This window comes from Diadema setosum, chromosome 8 (genome assembly GCF_964275005.1).
Source record: "Diadema setosum chromosome 8, eeDiaSeto1, whole genome shotgun sequence".
NCBI classification, from domain to species: domain Eukaryota; kingdom Metazoa; phylum Echinodermata; class Echinoidea; order Diadematoida; family Diadematidae; genus Diadema; species Diadema setosum.
The window spans coordinates 7,801,665-7,822,870 of record NC_092692.1 but is presented as its reverse complement, the minus strand read 5'-3'; the positions used below and the strand labels follow the sequence as shown (position 1 = coordinate 7,822,870).

Below are 21,206 nucleotides of genomic sequence, written 5' to 3'. Positions count from 1 at the left end.
TTCAGTAGCCTTACCATACCAGGTTGCATACTGGTAAAACCACAAATAGGATATGGGCCTTTGTAAGATGTCTCAGAAAGTAGCGTCCCTGAACTAGTTTTTCACATTTCTTAAAAATTGTGTTCGAGGCCTCACAGTCTAGAAACTGTGTTTAAGGGTAAGCAAGGGCATGGTCCCCATAGAAAACCAAGGTCCAATAAATCCTCCTGACAGCTTGCTGTAAGAGTGAGATAATCCGGTCACCTCTGATATCGGGGACAAACCCAGATTAAAACTGGATTACTACACACCTAATGTTCTAATATAGACTGCTTAAAGGTTGGATGGAGCCGTATGGACTGATGACCACACCGGAACGCATCTTTAATTGCGACGAGAAAATGATTGATTTGAAAGTCGACGCAGAAAGTGGTGATAATTGTGCGACAGCATCATGCACACTCCTCGACAGTGGCTGGAAGTCAACATGTTTCCATAATGTGTTGTGTTTCGGCTGCTGGGTTGGTAATGCCACCCAACATCATTTTCAAGGATGCTTTTCCCGGAGGGAACCACACTCGAGATGGGCCACACGGCTGTGCTTACTCAAAGTCGGAGACCGGCTTCATCGATGGTAAGCTCATGAGAGGTTGGTTCCAGAAAGTCTTCTTGACATACTGCCCACAAGACAGGAGTAGAAAAGACCCAGTCCTGCTCTTTCAAGATGGACACGCATCGCACCATGACCCACTCCTCGTTCTGAAGGCAATTGAAGAGCATGATCTTTCTGGAACTGCGGTACTACACACAACGCATGTGCCAACCTCTAGATGTCTTTGTGTATAAATCCCTCAAGAGTCACATCGGGCGTTTCATCAAACTTCATGGGTGATTCTGGATTCCGAAGAAGGAGTTTCCGAGGATCCTCAAGACGCAATTTGAGCAATTCATGACCCTTCCTATCATCAAGAGAGGATTCAAGAAGTGTGGGATCTACCTTTACAATCCCAATGCAATTGGGAACAACTTGTAAGATCACGACTGATTCCTTCAACAGATGTTGACATTGCTGCTCCTCCTGCGTACATGATGCAACCCAAGTGGCGGATGCCACAGTACCGGAAGAACGAGACGGTGAAGCCACAGCGCTGATGTGTCAGCAGAAGTACATCGAGAACAAGACCGTGAAAAACACGGCGCTCGCAGAGTTGTGGCAGCAGAAGTGCATCGAGATGCCATCGATCCCCGATGATGAATCGATTGAAGATGGCCCGTTACATGAAGCTATTGGACCTGCGGCAGGACAGGAGCCACACAGAAAGCACCGTCAAATGGTTATGGATAAACACCTCGTGAGGTTCGGTGAGGTGTCACCCGTGAAGTTACAGAGGCATTCTTCCCACAAGAAGAATTCATACCACCTGGCAGGAAATTACCTATTGAGGGAGAAGTACGACCAGAATCATAACAACACAAGATCAAGAATGACTACCTCGAACAAATGAGAAAGATTCGACCTGGCAAGGTGCCCGCGTTGCCGAGCCCTAGCTGGTAAGTCGTTTCCCTTGGATGAGAGGCCATAATAATGGTTGACCCCCAGCTATGCAAGAACGTACCTTCCCGACAAGAAAGTGAAAATAGACATTTTCAGATTATTTTTTTAAGTGAAAATTGTACACTGAAAAATTACCGTGGTAAATTCCGCCAAGACCGAAGTTGCGTAGAGATCAACACAACTGGTGTTAATCTAACCCGTTGCCTGGTTAATGGTGCACGTTACGCCGATGGGTGGTACGCCTGGCTAAAAAAAAATAATAAAAAATAAAAAAAATAAAAAAAAATCCTGGTAAAATTTACACGGAATATTTTACTAGCCATATCACCCATTGGCGTAACGTACACCATTTAGAAACTACCAGTCAACGGGGTAAAAGTAAAACCAGCTGTATTGATCTCCATGCAACTGCGGTCTTGGTAAAATTGACCACAGTTTTTATTCAATGTACGTTAGGTTTCCTATGTCCTATTTTTTTTTTTTTTGATAATCGTTTAGGCAGCAAACGGGTTTGATAGATTTTCTGGGATAAAGGTATGACTGATGTTTTATGTCACAAACACATAATGCTACACACAGTATGACTACATGGAAATATATCAGATGGCATATTCTTAATTGGTCTCGTCTTTTTCGTTTCTTTTTGTAGGTGATCCACCTTGCTACTGATATGGCCGATAAGCTCGGACGAAGATCAGCCGATGTGAAGGGCAAACTACTGTCCGACATTTGATGCAGCCTTTTCATGCGCAGGTGGCTGACTGGTGGCAAAATATTCATGATTTTCCTCATCTCCCATAGACATAATGACCAGACCAGACATCTTTGAAGAAAAAATGATCACTGGATTTTTTATTGTATGGAATAGAATGTATACCATTCAAAAGATAATGAAATAAACTTTCAGAAAACGCATGCCTTTTTGGAAAATATCCACGCAATGGGGAGATATGAATAAATCAATACAAAGATGTACCTGATTCTACTTGCATTTCCTGTGTAATAGCGAGTGTGTGAGTACACACACAATGCTAATGGCTGCGCGGAAGTTGTCATTATGCTTTCATGATCTTTAGAATTTGTTTCCAAGGCAACTTACATGCTCAGTGGGTACCTTAACGTTAGCGTACATTAGGCCTTAGAGGCTGCCTTAAAAGAGTGAAGATGAAATGAATTGCCTTAACTAAGTGGTCGAGTCATGGGTATGTTACGCTAATCAATGTGCTGCTCTCTCGATCGGGCTGAGTTCCCATGTTCCTTCGCACAGGGTCGACATTTATGAATTTTAAATATAAATGTGTTGATAGATGTGAGCTGATTAATTCACTGCTTCCGTTTGTGATTGTTTTTATTGTCTGCTTTGTTTTGTCTTTTCCTCGTTACAGGATAATAATGCCAAAATCGTGTATTGCCTTCGGCTGCCGGAACCGTTTCACAAAGGGAAATGGCATAATCTTTCACAAGTTCCTTGAAATAGATCTAGATACCTCACTGTCAGAATGTTGTACACAGTTCAAGTTGGCTGCCATTTTTTTTTTTTTATTTCAACCATGAGGCTGCTGAACATTAAGCATGATTTCTATTTAATTTCAGTCATGCTTACCTTCTGATCGCTACCAGTCCAGAGCATGGCACTTTTCCTTATTCACTCTCGGACCCAGAAATCACCTTCCACAGACTAGTAACAGAGTGGTAACAGAGGTATAAGTACGTAAATGTAAAACCCTGTTTTATAATATGGTAATTTCATTGGTCCTAATCTGTTGTGTATTAGTACATGTACACTAAACTTCTACACTTAATTTAAGATTTTGTGTGTCGTATTTTCTTAATTCATGCAAAATTAATATTTCAAAAAATCACAAAATTTAAAATTGCGTGAATTTTGATGGTGGATATCATAACATCACATCATTGATGTGCTGGTTAAAAATCAGATTGGTATTTCTTGACCTAAAAACTATCCAAATTTTAACTAGCAGGAAAAAGGAGTCTAAAACAAATTTCTTTATCTCTAGCAGGTAGATCTGCTACATTAAATTATTCCATAACTTTTCCTCTGAGGATTGTTTCCCCTGTTTTCTTCCTCTTAGATTCTACCTGTTCATATTTGTATTTTTTTATTTGTTACTTCTTGCTTTCTTCAGATTAGTTTTCTGTTATCAAATTTGAATATTTCAGTGATTTGAGAGAAAATTGTATTGCTAGTATTTCATTTACTTTTGCAGAAATTAAATTTCATGTTTGCTGTTGCAGGGCATAGAAGAAATATATCCTGTCTGGGAGCATTAACTCTGTTACTTAAAATTTTCAGTGAGATTTGTGACGGAAGTGTGCATTGCGAGTGTCTTAGCGCCAGAGGCGAAGTCCTGGCAGGGGTTTAAAGGGGTATAATATTGCCCACAGAAGCTCCTAGATTTTAGGCCTTTGAGAATAAGAAATCATCATTCTGAGGCTTATTATCTGTAGAATTTTGTAATTATTTTTTGAATTATTATTTTCAGATTTTTTTAGGAGACTTAATTTGTTTTCTGGGAACGACGTACCTGTGGATTTCTAGGCCCTGTTAAGTCGTTTATAAGCAATATTTCAAGTGTCCTTTTTGCTTCTCTTTCATACTATGCAGGAAGGCCTTGGTAAGCCATGGACCTTTGAAAACATTAAAAACAAGAATTATTGATGAGGTCCAAGGAGAGGTTATGTCTTCAGTTAGAGACCAGGTGTTTATGGACCTTGCAGACCATTTCTTTGAGCAGAACCTGGAAAGTGAAGACGATCACGGAAATCAACTTGTCAAGAATATTTCTGGACTTTTCATCAAAACTCTCCTGTATCACCATGGTCGGCTTTTCACCGACCGCTTTGTAAAGCACAACGAAGCCTCTTCACGACACTTGCTCACCAAGAAAGTGCTGTTTCTGGGTGAATAGGCTAATGTGGCGATGGCATAAAAAGCTGACTTGGGACTACCAACTTATTTAGTACCCAACCCAAAAAATCTTTATGAAGTTTCATTAAACCATGCATTCACGTAAACTTTCTTTTGCTGTTAACAACACTTTCTCGGTAAGCAAGTGTCGTGAAGAGGTTGTTTAACCCTAATATAACCGGGCTATTTATGATTTCTGGTCTAGTAAAAACGGGGGGGGGGGCATTATGGCCCCTTTCAGATCTTGACTGCAGATCACGGAATCGTTGCAAAAACTTGCATGCTCATAGAGCTTTATACTACAAGTTTGTATTGTTATGTCTTTGAAAAATATATATATTTTTTTCTATTTTTAAATGATTATGCATATTTATTCATAAAATCATTTTCTTTGTGTATAACTCACATAAGATAGCTCGCAGAATGTTAATCTATATGGTGCAAAGAATTTGTTGGGACATTTCTAACAATTATCTACCAAAAAAAAAAAGTGCCATAACAGAATTAACTTCTTATGTACTTTATCATTTCGTGAATTTCTTTGGTATTCGTTTGTTTTTTTACCTGTTATTTTTTTTTTCAATGAAATTTATTGAGGACGTTTTTGCAATCAGAAACAGCATAAAATTAGTTATTTTTAACCAGTAAAAGTTAAAATAATCACAAAGTTATGAATTGTGGTTGAAAACACAATTTGTATTGAAAGTGTACATGAAACCACGAATTTGAGCGATCTTTGGTGTGACATGCAAGTACAAAATGTTGCATGCATGTAACTTCAGAACCGCATGCCAGAGGTCACAAATATGGTCTTAAAAGATGTGGGAGACTTGAAAGTAAATAGTCAGTGAGTGACACGGTCAAAAACTTTCGTGCAGCGGAATGGTTGTATATTAGGGTTAAAAAGAAAACTGTATGGAAGCTATGGTGCATAGTTTTATCACGAATCAAGTTTTGGGTGCTGAATTTATCGTAACCAGGCTCCATGTCATTGATGCACTTCATCCACCCAAAGTGAAGTTTCTGGAATTAATATATTGGCATAAACTTGACACACAGAACATGTATACATATGGTATTAGCTGATTGCCCTGCGGGACACTCCAGTAATGTTGTCACTGATAGAGGGCCAAATACACAAACAGGCCGTCGGATTCGTCTATTGACTGCAGAAATCTTCCAGCAATCAGTGACAGATTTGCAAGTAGTGGAGGGTCAGCTTACAGCCTAAAAAATTGTTCGGTTGTCCAATGAATGCCATTTTCCAAAAATAGGGTCGGTCAGTTTTTTTTTTTTTTTTATTAATTGGTTTCTTTGACTTTGTGTACGTATTTTTAGAGGGTCCCATACCCTACAAGCTTTGCTTTTTAAGTGGGACCCTCCATTTCCATTCTAATCTTTGTATTAGGTATATACCTTAGAAACGAAATTCTGTTGTTACTCGTGACCACTTGTACGTTTTCTTTGAAATTGTTATAAATTTGTTCTGTAAATGTATTGTATATATTTTTTCTGTATATTCAATGGAAATGGAAATAAAATTGAATTTCATTTCATTTCATTTCATTTTTTAAGACCCGAGCTGTAAAATCTTCAGCTTTTCAATGTAACTGTGCCATGTTTTTAGTTGTGAAAAAGAACATCTGATTCAGGCCCTCCACATATGGTCAGTCGTTCGATGACAACCGAACAATTGTTTTTAGGCATGATGGCTGTCCCAAGTTGACTTTTTATGCCTCCACAACGACGTTGCCAGAGGCATTTGTTTTCAGGTTGTCTGTCCTTCCATTCCTTACCAGTTCTCGTTACTGCGATAACTTGAGAACAGCCGGTCAATTTTTTATGTAACTATGATCAAGTATGTACTATGAGGCACCAATGAACTGATTAGATTTTGGAATTGAAAGGTCAAAGGTCATAGGGCCTAAACAGGTCTGATTTGGGCTCGTTACCACAATGTATTAAGAGCAGCTGGTCGAATTTTGATGTAACTTCGGTGAGGTATGTATATGATTGCATTTTTGTATGTTCATTTTATTGTTATGCTAAGCAGGGCTCTGTTGCAAAGCAGTTTTTATAATTGAAGAGACTAATGTATACGCTGAATATTTCGCGATGGTTTTATTTTCGCGAATTTTGTGACTTAACGTACGCGAAAATTTTCCTTTCCTGACATTTCTGTGCACAGTGAATGCAAATGCAATACAATTGCGAAAATGAACTCTCGCGAATTCCCCATCTTGAAGCAAAATCGCAAAATATTATGTACGTGAAATATATGGCACATACAGTACCATGTGTAAAGAAAATGGTAATAATAATGAGGCACCAATAAACTGATTAGATTTTGGAATTGAAAGGTCAAGGTCAAAGATCAGGAAGCCTCATATATATCTGATTTGAGATTGTTACTGCTATAACTGGAAAATGGATTATCGGATTTTGATGTAACTTGGTTCAGTTAGACTATATAAAGTATGAGACACGGATGACCCAATTGGATTTTGGAGGTCAAAGGTCATGATAATACAAGAATGGTGCACTAGATTTTAATACAAATTTAGTCGAGTATGTAGTATCAGGCAGTTTCTATTTCTGTTACACTTCTGAACTTTCCCTTTAATATCTGAGGGACTTGGACTGATTTTGATTGTTTTGCATAAAGTTATTGTCATGTATGCCTAGATGAGTTAATTTCATATAATAATTGCATGATTTATTGTGATCTAGTCTACAAAAACTTCTACAAAATGTATTATTGCCCACTGGCATAGGAATTCTATAGTTTTACAGTGCAAAAAGTAAAGGTATTGATTGTACTGTACTAATGTTTGAATTTAAATGTTGACAAAAAAGGATAGCATCCATGATATGAAAGTACATTGAATATCATATCAAACAAGTACATTGTGTATGCTTCAGACTGTTCTAGCATTTTCTCATTCTGTCTGGAAGGCAGATTATCTCTGGAAGTGGTGCAATTTATGTGAAATACATTTTGTTTTGATATTACATTACGGCTGTGTGAAACCAGACTCGACATCGCACATAACACAACAAAAAGACAGGCAACACAGGTTTTCAAGTTGCACTTTTCTGATTGGATAACAGAGTGCGCAAAAACTTTTGACTTTTGAGCATGTCATTTCATGTTGAATGTTGTGTCATGTCTGCTGTGACATGGCCCTTAGAATCTAAGGGATGAAAATAAGAAGTAAAATGCATTGCATTGGTGTCATAATTGGATAGGGGGCGGACTGGGTCCCATAAAATTTAATCATAGTGTGTTATGTTCATTTCAAAACCCCCTCCCCCCCCAAAAAAAAAAAAATAATAATAATTCGGCTCATTACACTACTGATGCTCATACTGATTGCAGTAGGACATCATTAAAACCTTGATTTAAAGGAGTAAGATGTGTTTTTTTTTCCAGTGGGTTTAATGTTTTTTGTGATGTTTGGAGACGCAATGGAATACTTTCTGAAAGACTGATGAAAAATTTTTCTGATCGACCAAAACTCTGCTTGGGCTTTAAATAATTCTGTATTTTGTATTACAGATTTGTATGATGTATATATGTCGAATAATTTGAGAATTGTTATCCCATGACAAGATTAAATGCATAGAATATAATGCTAGTACATGTATTCATTTGTGTGATATGTTCAGGACTTTGTGTGAGAGAGACAGAGTGTTTATGTGTGTGAGTGTGTTTGTGTGTGCAGGCATATTTACTATGTCCCATTCAAATTATTGTATTCTAAATTAAGGTTGAGGTGGGGGCCTTCAGTAAGTGTGTGTGTGTGTGTGTTGGCCTACTTGTGTATGTTATGGATGTGTATGTGTGTGTGCAAGTACTGTCAATACAGGACTTGTAATGGCAGTGTCCCCAGGGCTGTAGGTATGGGGGACCTCCCCCCCCCCCCCCAAAAAAAGAAAATAAATAAATAAATAATAATAATAATAATAATAATAATAAAATAAAACAGATAAATAAATAAATAAATAAAATGTATGCCACCATGTGCCTCCCACCCCCACCCCCTGAAAAAAAAAATATGGGTGGTGCTGAATAAAAAATAATCACAGTAGCAGTTCAGGGTGCCCCCTACAAAATTGCGAGGCCCCCAGTGCCCCCTACTGGAAAAATCCTAGCTATGCCACTGATTCCCGCCCCCGGGGTTACAAATTATCTCAAGTCGCGTTCACCACTCGATAAATCAGAGCTAATTTGCTGCGTAGCTGCACTTGAATGTCTGCGATGAACAATCTACGGAAGCTTTAAAGTACCATTCGACTTGGAGACTTGGCGAGATAATTTATCTTGTCAAGTCAACATAATAGCTCTATCATGTCGACCTATCAACTTTATAAGTTGACATGGAGACAAAAATTATCATGTCAAGTCGATTTCTAAAGATTTAAATGTCGTCATGTCAACATAACATATCTTGCCAAGTCGACATCTAAAAGGTTACATGTCATCATGGTGAGATAAGGTATCTTGCCAGGTCAACATCGAAAAAAGTTACATGTCGTCATGGTGACATAACGTATCTTGCCAAGTCGACATCTAAAAAGTTACATGTCATCATGGTGCATAAGGTATCTTGCCAAGTCGACATCCGAAAAAGTTACATGTCGTCATTGTGAGATAAGGTATCTTGCCAAGTCAACATCGAAAAAAAGTTACATGTCGTCATGGTGACATAATATCTTGCCAAGTCGACATCTAAAAAGTTACATGTCATCATGGTGCATAAGGTATCTTGCCAAGTCGACATCTGAAAAAGTTACATGTCGTCATGCCTATATAATGTATATCTTGCCAAGTCGACATCTGAAAAGTTACATGTCATCATGGTGACATAAGTTATCTATCCAAGCTGATATCTAAAAAGTTACATGTCGTCAAGGTGACATAAGGTATCTTGCCAAGTCGACATCTAAAAAGTTGTCGTCATGGTGACATAAGGTATCTTGCCAAGTTGACTTATAGAAAATTACATGTCGTCATGGCGACATAACTTATCTCGCCAAGTCGACTTAAATGATTGTTTTTATTTTGTCAACACCATGCGCACACGTGGTCGAGATCTCATGAAGATGGTGACCTATTACAATACATGTACTAACAAAGTCTATTAACTTGTCAGCCGGCTTGTCAGTCTAACAAGTTAGTCTCTTTACCAACTTAGTCTTAGTAACAGCTAAATCATGGATTCCGAAAAGGAGGCCGAGGACAGCATGATTCCCATACTCTTCAAATATGGAATTCACGCGAAAAAAAAAAAGATGATGCCGAAAGGCATTGTTATACGGCAATAAAAAAATTTCTTACCCACAAACGGAGACAAAATCCATGATTTACGCCTACAGTGATGTGGAGATCAAGCTTAGCACCGAAACGTTGACTGTATACCGTTGAAAAAGCTCCTAACCATAAGTCAGACCACATGTACGGAATGATGAAAACGAATCTCACAAAGAAAGTCAACTTCGATATCTTCTGATGACATGCAACTTTTGATATGTCTACTTAGCAAGATATCAAGTACATGTCGTCATGACGACATGTAACTTTTTAGATGTCGACTTGGCAAGATACCTTATGTCACCATGACGACATGTAACTTTTTAGATATCAGCTTGGATCGTTTAGATAACTTATGTCGCCATGATGACATGTAACTTTTCAGATGTCGACTTGGCAAGATAAGTTATGTAGGCATGACGACATGTAACTTTTCCAGATGTCGACTTGGCAAGATACCTTATGCACCATGATGACATGTAACTTTTTAGATGTCGACTTGGCAAGATACATTATGTCACCATGACGACATGTAACTTTTTTTGATGTTGACTTGGCAAGATACCATGACGACGTAACTTTTTAGATGTCGACTTGACATAATTTTTGTCTCCATGTCAACTTATAAAGTTGATAAAATGACATGATAGAGCTATTATGTTGACTTGACAAGATAAATTATCTCGCCAAGTCTCCAAGTCGAATGGCACTTTAAAGCTTCCGTAACAATCAGCGCTCAGCGTATGAAAATTAATACACTACTGAGGAGATGATTACTTAGCTTTAATTTTCATTTAAAATAGCAATTATATTGCGTTACGCGTGGTTTTGAGAATGAGATTATCAAATTATCACCCAAATCGTTGATATCGTGTACGTCTTGCAAAGGAGCAAAACCGGCGTTGTCAACCCCGGTTGTCAACGCAACGGTACATTGCAAATACACAAGCATTTCGCACTGTACATGTACTAAAGTTTTGCCACTCTCAGTAATGACGGATCGTGCTCCAAAAAACAAAAAAAACAAAAAAACACCAATTTATTTTTCTTCACAGGAACAAAACAAAAAACAAAAAACACCAATTTTTTTTTTCTTCACAGGATTTGGGTGTCTCTGAAGAAAGAGTCAGTGATGCAATAAGGGTTGTTTCTGAGACCCTGCACGGTAGGGATATCGGGTGTCTGCCTTCTAGGGCTACCCTGGGTAGATCAGCAGGAGATATGAAATCTCTCAACCGTGAACAGGTAAGAGAGGGGGTTGAAGGTGAGGGCTCGTTAACAGTAAAATATGATGGGATTACAAAAGGACAACTTGGCCACCTAACGGAGGTTGAAATAGCTGCACCATCACGTAATCCAGCAGGTTGGAGGGACATCTAAGGAATATGTGGATTCGATCAAGTCATCATGTAGTGCCATTCGTGAAGACCTCATGCAGTCTGTTGAAAACACAATGACTGACAGATGTGCAACCAATGCTGCTGTGGATAAGATACTGGAAGAGTCAACATCAAAAATATCAACTCTTTCCGTTGCAGAATGCATCCCAAAGACACCTTTGCGAAGGAGGCCTGCGCTGCTCTCAAAAAACTTGGTGAGCATTAGGAAACAAACACGCCAATGCCATTTAATCGGAGGAATGAGTACAATGCCCAAGCACTTAAATACGCTCAGCATCCAAGTTGTTCCACGATAAGGGCTGTGGTGAGGGAACCACTCAGCGCTCTTTCTGCCATGACAAAGGCCTGCCATCCTCACTTCCACGATTTGTTGTTAACCGTTTTAATATTCAAATTCATGAATTTCTTCCGTCGAGATGTTTTCATTGCAACTGATTGACAAATTGCCCTACATCGACGTAAATAAGCACTGAATTGATCAGTGTTTTTTTTAGTAGTAGCCATGATAAAAAAAATCATGGGCGTACATACTCGAGCAGGATTCGAACCTACGACCTCCTGATCACCGGACAGGCGTCATCTCCACTAGACCACCGAGCTTTCGCCCGACAGCAAGTGTTGGTTCTAATCCTTATAGCATGCAGCGGGTACTGCTTTGTTATTCAAATTCATGAATTTCTTCCGTCGAGATGTTTTCATTGCAACTGATTGACAAATTGCCCTACATCGACGTAAATAAGCACTGAATTGATCAGTGTTTTTTTTAGTAGTAGCCATGATAAAAAATCATGGGCGTACATACTCGAGCAGGATTCGAACCTACGACCTCCTGATCACCGGACAGGCGTCATCTCCACTAGACCACCGAGCTTTCGCCCGACAGCAAGTGTTGGTTCTAATCCTTATAGCATGCAGCGGGTACTGCTTTGTTATTCAAATTCATGAATTTCTTCCGTCGAGATGTTTTCATTGCAACTGATTGACAAATTGCCCTACATCGACGTAAATAAGCACTGAATTGATCAGTGTTTTTTTTTAGTAGTAGCCATGATAAAAAATCATGGGCCTACATACTCGAGCAGGATTCGAACCTACGACCTCCTGATCACCGGACAGGCGTCATCTCCACTAGACCACCGAGCTTTCGCCCGACAGCAAGTGTTGGTTCTAATCCTTATATTGTTTTTCATAGTGCTAGCATTCTTTTTTTCATTGGTGGATGCACCGTTCAATATTTCAAGAAAGTCAAAAAACCTTCCAGTGATCTGCACAGGGCCTTCGTCAATGCCCGGAATTTGCAAAATCAATTGAAGACCTGAATATAAGAACGACCCAAGTCCAATTTTTGGCCAAATTCAGTTTGACGTGGGAAATTGTAGCTTATGCATGGACTCATCTTGTGTATAAATGATAAATCCTAATTACCCCCAGTCAGTCCGCAGCACCCGATAATTCGCTCGTATTTATTCAACTCGTATGCAAGCCCGCTTTAGGCTTGCATACGTAATGAGCTGCGTAAGGGGATTTTGTCCTTGGGCTTTCGGCAACAAAAATACACCTTATGTTCACAAATTTGGTATCAGATTCAAGGAAAATATGTAAACTATCGTCACATGTTACTCAAATTATTGTAAATGAAAAATATCATAGCGTAATTTGAGCTTGAAAAATGATGAAAAAAGTAATTCGTGCAGTACACATTCAAGACGTCAAAAAATACCAAATTCATCTTGCGTCTCAATGAAAATGCTTTATTTGGTAGTCCATCTCCTAATCTTTGTATCCATGTAAATATCTTGACAATTTGTTACTTAATCCGGTCAGGAACCAGTAAAATATACATCGATGTCAGTGCTGATCAGCTTGAAACCGTGCAATCTCAAGAGTAAGCTCTCTCATTGGACAGCGCCTGCACTCAGCGCTTGCATTACGTCATTACGCTGCTACAATAACGGTTTCAAGCTTATGCCACTTGCGGTTTCTTGGCACGCGTGTAGTTCAAGCGCTGAACGCACGCACTGTCCAATGAGAGAGCTCTTTCGCGCCACTGTACACTTTGTGCGGAGCATACTTCCGGCTTAGGAGTGAATTTTACAGACATTTCAAAACGGAAAAACTAGTATAAATCATGCTTGCGTCTCCTTGACTCCAATATATATCAAAGTCTGGAAAACAATTTACCGTGACTTGTAGCCATGACGAATGTATGTACAAGTCGCTACACTGTGAAAACCATAGCCCTATCAAAGTCTCGCAAAATCTCGCATGACGAGACACCTTTCGAACGCAAAGATTGTCAACGAGAGTGCTGAATAAATCTTGCCGGATCGGCTCATTAGCATACGTGCTGCGGACTGACTGCCCAGAAGTGCCTGAAATGAATGAGTTAAATCTTATATTAATGTGAGAATGAAGGACTTGGGTCATTCTTACATTCATGTTATAGCGCCCTCTCTCATCCTTCTCTCATCTCTATAGCAGAATATCATGTACATGTATATGAATCAAAGAACGACCCAAGTCCACCACAAAAAAATTGCCTCTCCACAATTAATGTAAATATTAATTGTCATATGTTCTAATTTGTATATATAATGTTGCCTTCCCATTACAGTTAAACATAACATTATTGGACAAATAAAAAAGATAATGAAGTTGTTTTTTTTTTTTTTTTTTTAGTTTACTCGAAATGGTCTTCCATGGACTTGGGTCGTTCTTATATTCATATACTCAATTACATCTGCGATGTCTAGGGATCATAGGCAAGATTGTTGCACGTCCTTGGCTAAATCTTGTCAATAAAAACATGAATATTCTTGAAATGAACTCCAGTATGCAACGGCAAAGCAGTGTCTACAAAAATGGGTAAAGGACCCTCAAGGAATACTTCAAGAAGAGAAGACCATCTTCGAAGATACCATTCATCCAATGTCGAAAGCTGTCTTTGGTGTTCCTCCGGAAGAGAAAGAACAAGTTCTTGCAATACTTCAAGTTCTCACCAGATCCATTTTAGATGTTATCAACAGGCAACTGTCCAGTCAACTTCCTGGAGGAGAATTCTGGGACCCCTCTCCAAAACTTCAAGAAGCGTCATCTTCATGCGTCACACACATTATCGATGAACGCAATTTTTGAATGGGAGATTCACAATTGCTCAAAGCCCCAATCATTTCAGTAGGTAAAGTAGAGTCAAGCCCCAATCATTTCAGTAGGTAAAGTAGAGTCAAAGGTAATTTTCAAAGCAAATAAAACCAAAAAAAATGGCTGGAGAGTAAAACTCAAAATGAGAAAAGAAAAATGATAGAGAGGGACATCACTGAGGGAGCAAAGGAAAGAGAACGAGACAACAGATAAAAACTTTGTTACCAAGAAAATCTGAAAAAGAGAGTATACGAGAAAAGCAACAAAAAATCTCAGAGAAAGAAGGTAAATAGCGGCACAGGATAGAAGGAATTATCGAAACTGTCACAGAACATGGCCTGTGGGAGATCAAGGAGGCTGCTTTTGGAGCACTTGAAGAAATGTCGAAAACAAACGCATGAAATGTTCTGCGTAAGCAGTATCAGTTCCGCACTCGAATCCTAGGATATGATTTGGGAAAGCATGCCATCTCAAAGGCGAACCAAGATGACATCACTCAAATACTCTTCCCAAACGAATCTGCCATAGACATTGAGGAGGCAAATACAGTAGGCCCTATACTCTCCGCATAATCGGGTAGGCTTGGGCAGAGCGTTTCTTACCCGATTAACAGTGTTTAACAAACGCGATATACACACACAACAGAAAGGTAACTCCCCTAAAATAATGTCACTTTTTTACAAAAAATCAAGCAAAATAATTTCGCAAAGGTATGTTCCACGATAAGGGCTGTGGTGAGTGAACCACTCTGTGCTCTTTCCGCCATGACAAAGGCCTGCCATCCTCACTTCCACGATTTGTGACCTAACATCCAAGACAATGGTCACTTTTCAAAAGTTACAAAAGTTACTTTGTGGGGTATGTGAAACATTCTACTTCTGGAGGATGTTTCAGTGATGTCGTTATTTTTTTTATATATTTCATTGTGCCACCCCTCCCTTAGGCCTATATATACGATATAACGATTTGCGAGTAAAATAAGGGCAAAAATGTGCAAAAAAAAATAAGCACAAGGAAAGTGAAAAAGTCGATCCCGACTAACACGATTAAGAAGCATGATAAGTTAAGATTTGCTGCGTTTTGATACGATCTAAGACAATATGATGCGATTCGTGTTAATCGTAGCAATTTTTTGAACCGTCCAAAAATTTTCTATTATGATTAACGCGATTGTCACGATTGCCCTTAAGATCTGATACGACTTGATACGATCTAATAAGATCACCACGATTGCTTCACAATTAAGACCACGATTTCAATCGTGGCGCAAATCGTGATAGTGGGAACCTCGCTTAAGAGAAAGAAGATGAAGAAAAACAAGAAAGGAAGAAGAAAAGAAAGACTGTTTGGGTCAGAGAGTGGTTGTTGCAAAGGACAGACATACTAGTAGGTCATGAAGAGCTTTTGCAACAATTACATGATGGAGATGTCAAGAGCTTCAAGAACTTTCTTAGAGTGGAACCTTGCCTGTTTCAGAAGCTTTTATATAGGAACCATATAATGGTTACTTGTTCGCTAGCAGTGGCGAATCGAATAAAAATGTTAGCGACAACGTATTACGACCGTTTGCGAATTCTTACGAGTGTTTCGCGAATGTTTGCAACTGTACCGTGTAAGCAAAAATATAAATTCGCAAGGAAATTTTGAACATGCATGCTCAAAATTTCTTTGCGACAAGAAAAACTGCTTGCGAAAATAAAAACTGTTTGCGAACTGTCTTGCAAGTGTTTACGAACCTTTTTAGAGTTTTGCAACCCTTTACGAACCCTGGCGAAATCCCAAATTCGCTACGTTCGCAAATGTTCACCGCTCAGTGAGATACCCACTAGCGCGCGCTATCGACTGTAGCTGGCGACATACCGATACTTGTAATATTACGTAACGACGTCTTTTAATAGTACTACTGTACGTACTGTACTGTAGTCGGCCGATAGTATAGGCTACGGCTTATTTACCGTCAAAACAACGACAAAAATGTGTTCTAGAAACATCTGTAACGGATTTTCAAGAAAGGTAAATATGGGTTTTAATGTTAAGGATGGTATTTTTGAAGAAAACTAATGGGAAGAGTTCCTTTTGTTCCTCCTCATGACATTATTCTTGGCTTGGTCAAGTGAGGCATATTCGATTTCTACGACTACGCGTATGCGCTTAGTCCCATGCGTACAATTGTATGGTTGGTCCTACTACTCCTCGACCGCCTAATTTTTATTTGCTTGATAAGAATATTTAACACTGAAATTCACGTCAAAACTTGACCTATGTGATTGAGAAAATCCAGCACTATCAAATGATGTTGTTCCCTTTTCAATTCGAAGTTTCAGTGCAATAATATCGCCGTCGAACTTGAGTGGCCTCTTATCAGCTCCCCACACCGCGGTGCCGCTCCTATTTTAGATCGACCGCTGTTAAATTGTATTGAAAATGCTCATAAACCCAGTTGTATTGAACACCGTGTTGTAACATTGTACGATGCTTTTTAGAAACTTCCATAGAAATTACATTGAGATTCGGTTAAGTATTCATTCTAAATTTTGTCCTTGATCATGTTGATTCATACCATTTATGAACAGTCAGTGAATTTTCGCGTTTTTCCACACATCCTCATCAACAGTCAAAGACAAAAGCAAATCCATTTTTATGTGCTCTGTAGCTGCGCGCAGTGCAGTGCGAACCGGTATGGCCTAACAAAGCGTTCTGTGTGCCAATACTACGCGGTCGGTTTAAAAAAGGGTGGTCGATATGTAGTGGAGCTACCATAATTATAAACTAGTAAAGTTTTATACCATTCAGTACGAGTACTAGACTAGTAGGACTAGATTCTAGTACAGTAGTTGATTCTTCTATTTCTGCTGGTTAGGCCTAGCCCTACAATGTTACACTCCTCAGGCCTCAGCGTTCGCATGCATGGTTTTCATACCCGTAAGTAAACTACACTGATGGGTCCCTGTACTCACGCGGCCTTTTCCGAGCTCCTGCATAAAAATCTGACAGAAGACTAGATAGGTCCTACAGTAACTTTATGTTATCCAGCTTCCTGTCGCTTGTGTTTTAATTTGATATTTCCGATATTAAACTTAGTGTAGGCTCATAAAGGGTTAGCCTATGCCTGTATCTTCTTCTTTTTTTTTTTTTTGATTGGAAGAGTTAGTCTAAACGATAGTACTGAAATCCGTTCTGAATCAAAAACATCCATTGACATGCACTGCAAAGACTAATGCAAGGTAACTGGGTAATTCCATACATTTGGGACCAATTTCTTGACATGTGTTTATGCCACATGTGAACCCCATATGTGCTTGATGATTTTTGGTGAAGATGCAAATACACGTAGTGGAGTTTATTTCTACGTGTTCCCTATTAGCATAGGATACAATACCATGCTTATAATCACCCTTCAGATGTTGTCCAGTAAACATGCCAGACATTGATAGAAACACCCAGAATAGTTCCCGCCCAAAAAAAATAATGATAATAATAAAAAATAAATAAATAAATAATAATACATGTAATAATAATAATAAGAAAGTGGTACGTTTAGAATCTTACAAAGTGACAACCAAATTAAATGCTGGAAATTATTGTCCTTATCATGTGTTTACACGGATATCCAGAAAGTCTTGATGAGCAGATGGTCTTCCTAAGAATGTGCAACTCTGCAAGATCACTCTGTTCCACTCCTCCTGCCGCCACTGACCACTTTAGCTCGTGATTGAGAAGAGCATGTACAACTGTGTGCAGAAAGGGCCTATTGACATGCACTGAAAAGACTTATGCAAGGTAACTGGGTAATTCTTTGCAGTTGGGACCGATTTCTTGACATTTTTGGTGTTCATGCCACATGTGAACCCTGTATATTTTTTACGGTTATTGGTGAAGATGTAAGAAGTGCAGTGTTGTTTCAAAATGATACTTAGCATAAGGAAACAATACCACGCTTAAAGTCACCTTTCAAATTATTCTACTCCAGTGTTTGTGTCTTTTTGTCGGGCCGAAAAGGCAGTGTTGGTTTCACCTGTGAAATGGACACATATTAAAGAAAATGGCACAAAATTGGTCTCAAATTCATGAAATGTCCAAACTACTTTAATTAACTTATTTGTACTTGGAACGGTTGTACAGTTAAACTCGCATAAGTCGATCTTCTCGGGACTGAGCAAAACACATCGACTTAGGCGATTTTCGACTTGTGCGTAAGTCGAAAAAAATCGACTTACAGTTACACCACACGTACATAATGTATGATGTACATGTATGTTGTCTACTCTGAAGCCGAGAGTTGGAGCGGTGCAGTGCCGCAGCACGGGTCGCCCGGCAGGGCCCCGGCTAACTTTGTATGGACAGTGCATTAGTATTGGCACAGGTCCGATTACTTTACACCCTTGTTAAACCTTGGGGAAGTGAATATGAACGACATTTGAGTAGTGATTGATTCCAGTTTACCATACCGTGGCTTGAAATGCGTGTAGAGGTGCAATTCTGATTTACCCGTGCCCGTAACTTTCCCCCTACTTTCCGCTTTGAAAACTCAGCAGCTTCATCCATACCACTCCACTGCACAGCGCTGCAAATGCCAAGCTACACTGCAAAGCTCAATACAATTGTACCATACTGTACATGTAAATGAACGCATGTGTACTGTACGAACGCCTTACTGCGAGTGGAGCAATACACAGCCCAGTCGCTGTACGTACGTACGTAGCGCGACAGCTGACAGGGCTGTACCAGCGGACCTCCAAACACGAAGAGAGTTCAACGATCGCATGCGGTGTGATCGCTTTGAATTTTGATACTTCAGATTTTTTTGTCACCTCAAACTCATCTGACAAACAAAATAATAATGAGTAATAAATAATGAATAATAAATGACAGTGATTTATTACACGATAAATTCTTATTCGACTTAGGCACAGTGAATTCAATGGTTTTTCCGTGAAAGTGTTCTTGGAATTTCATCGACTTAGGCGAGTATTCGACTTACAAAATTCGACTTGTGAGTGAATTAATACACGTAAGTCAATGGGGAAAAATCGGGACTTTTTAAAATCATCGACTTATGCGATTATTCGACATATGCGACGTCGACTTAGGCGAGTTTAACTGTAAGTGTAAATATATTTTCTCAGCTTGGCAAATGAACCTAACATTAATTGACCCCATTTTCTACCAGTAAGCAATAACTTCAGGTGAAAGCAAGATTGGCAAATATCAGCAAAACTAAATTTCATATTCATTATAAAGCTCTCTCATTGACCTTCTACACAAATTCTTAGATAATGTATATAAGATATATGCCAAACCTTGATAGAAAAGTCTAAAAGTTGATCCAAAAATGAAAAAAAAAAAATAAAATAAAATAAAAAAGATAATACAATCAAACAGATATTAAGATATATGTAAGAAAAAATAATAAAATGTTGGAAATTATTGGCTTTATTATGTGTTTACACAGATATCAAGCAAATCTTGATGAGCAGATCATCTTCCTTAGGATCCATGTGCAAGATCACTCTCTTACTCTCTTGCTGCTGCCACTGACCACTTAGTGAGAAGAGTGTGTACAACTGTGTGCAGTAAGGTTCTATTTGCACTTCAAAAGCTACTGCAAGGTAAATACTTATTTCCTATTTCATTTATCTGTAACAGTTACAAATGTGATTTTCTCTCCGCATGTTGTCAAGTTAACGTGGTTACTAATCACAACACTAACTTACACTAACATTTAATTCAAGGTGAAAGCAGGGTTAGCACATCTCCTCAAAATAAAATTTCCTAGTCATTATAAAGCTTTCTCTTTGACTTTACACAGAAATTCTTTGAAGCATTTCGGACATGTCGGATATGTCTACTAAAAATGCCAAACCTTGACAGAAGCACCCAGAAGTTTATCGAAAAATTCTTTTAAAAAATTCTAAAACAAAAACAAGTGCAAAAAAAAAGAATAATGATAAAAAGCAGTGCAATTTAGAATTTCAGATCTTATAAAATGACAACCAATTGTAATGCTGGAATTAATTGGCTTTATTGTGTCTTTACACAGATATTCAGCAAGTCTTGATGAGCAGATGGTTTTCCTAAGGATTCGAAAGATCACTCTCTTCCTCTCTTGCTGTCGCCACTGACCACTTTAGCTTGTGAGAAGAGTGTGTACAACTGTGTGCAGTTGGGCTTTATTTGCACTTCAAAGGCTACTGCAAGGTATAATTAGCTCCCATTGTATTTGTAAAGTTTAATATTGTAAATGTCTCTTTCCTCAGCAGAGCTTGTCATGTCTAGTTGGTTAATGACCAAAATACATTACATTACGTTTTAACTAAACTTGGTTTTAAATCTATTTAAAAAAAAAAGAAAAATATGAGCATATCATATGTTTAGAAGGAATGCCAAACCTTGATAGAAGCGGCTAAAAGTTTATTATAGAATGTAAAACGGGGGGGGGGGGGGGGATTAAGTTAATTTTATAAAGAAAGATATAATGAAATGATAAATATGATGCTGATAAATTAATGTCTTTATATGTTTACACAGATATCCAGCAAGTCTTGATGAGCAGATTGTCGTTCTAAGGATGTGCAAGATTTCTCTCTTCCTGGTGTCACTGACTACTTTGTGAGAAAAGTGTGTACAACTGTGTGCAGTCAAGGTTGTATTGGCACCGTCAAAGGCTATAGCAAGGTAAAAGAACTGCTTAATTTCTTTTTGTTGTTTGTAAAGGTTGCAACTATATGTATATGAATTTGACAGTGCTTCTAAATAGAAGTTGAGCTTTATGGATTAGGATGAAATGAATTTAGTTTAGACCTTTTATAAAGTAACATTTGGACCTGGTTGCATAAAAATTGTCCTTTTTATTTCTGTCTTAACTAAAACAGAATACAGTATGGCATC

At 38.5% G+C, this 21,206-nt stretch overlaps 2 long non-coding RNA genes across 2 annotated transcripts; both read left to right on the top strand.

Moving 5' to 3' along the window:
• The first annotated feature begins 1,341 nt into the window (after nt 1-1,341).
• Nucleotides 1,342-3,813, top strand: LOC140231819 (uncharacterized). The gene is made up of 3 exons (XR_011901456.1): nt 1,342-1,530; nt 2,184-2,287; nt 3,128-3,813. It is a non-coding gene; the product is annotated as an uncharacterized lncRNA (long non-coding RNA).
• Nucleotides 3,814-19,727: 15,914 nt separating this feature from the next.
• Nucleotides 19,728-20,976, top strand: LOC140231542 (uncharacterized). The gene is made up of 3 exons (XR_011901443.1): nt 19,728-19,927; nt 20,359-20,461; nt 20,847-20,976. It is a non-coding gene; the product is annotated as an uncharacterized lncRNA (long non-coding RNA).
• Nucleotides 20,977-21,206: the final 230 nt, after the last annotated feature.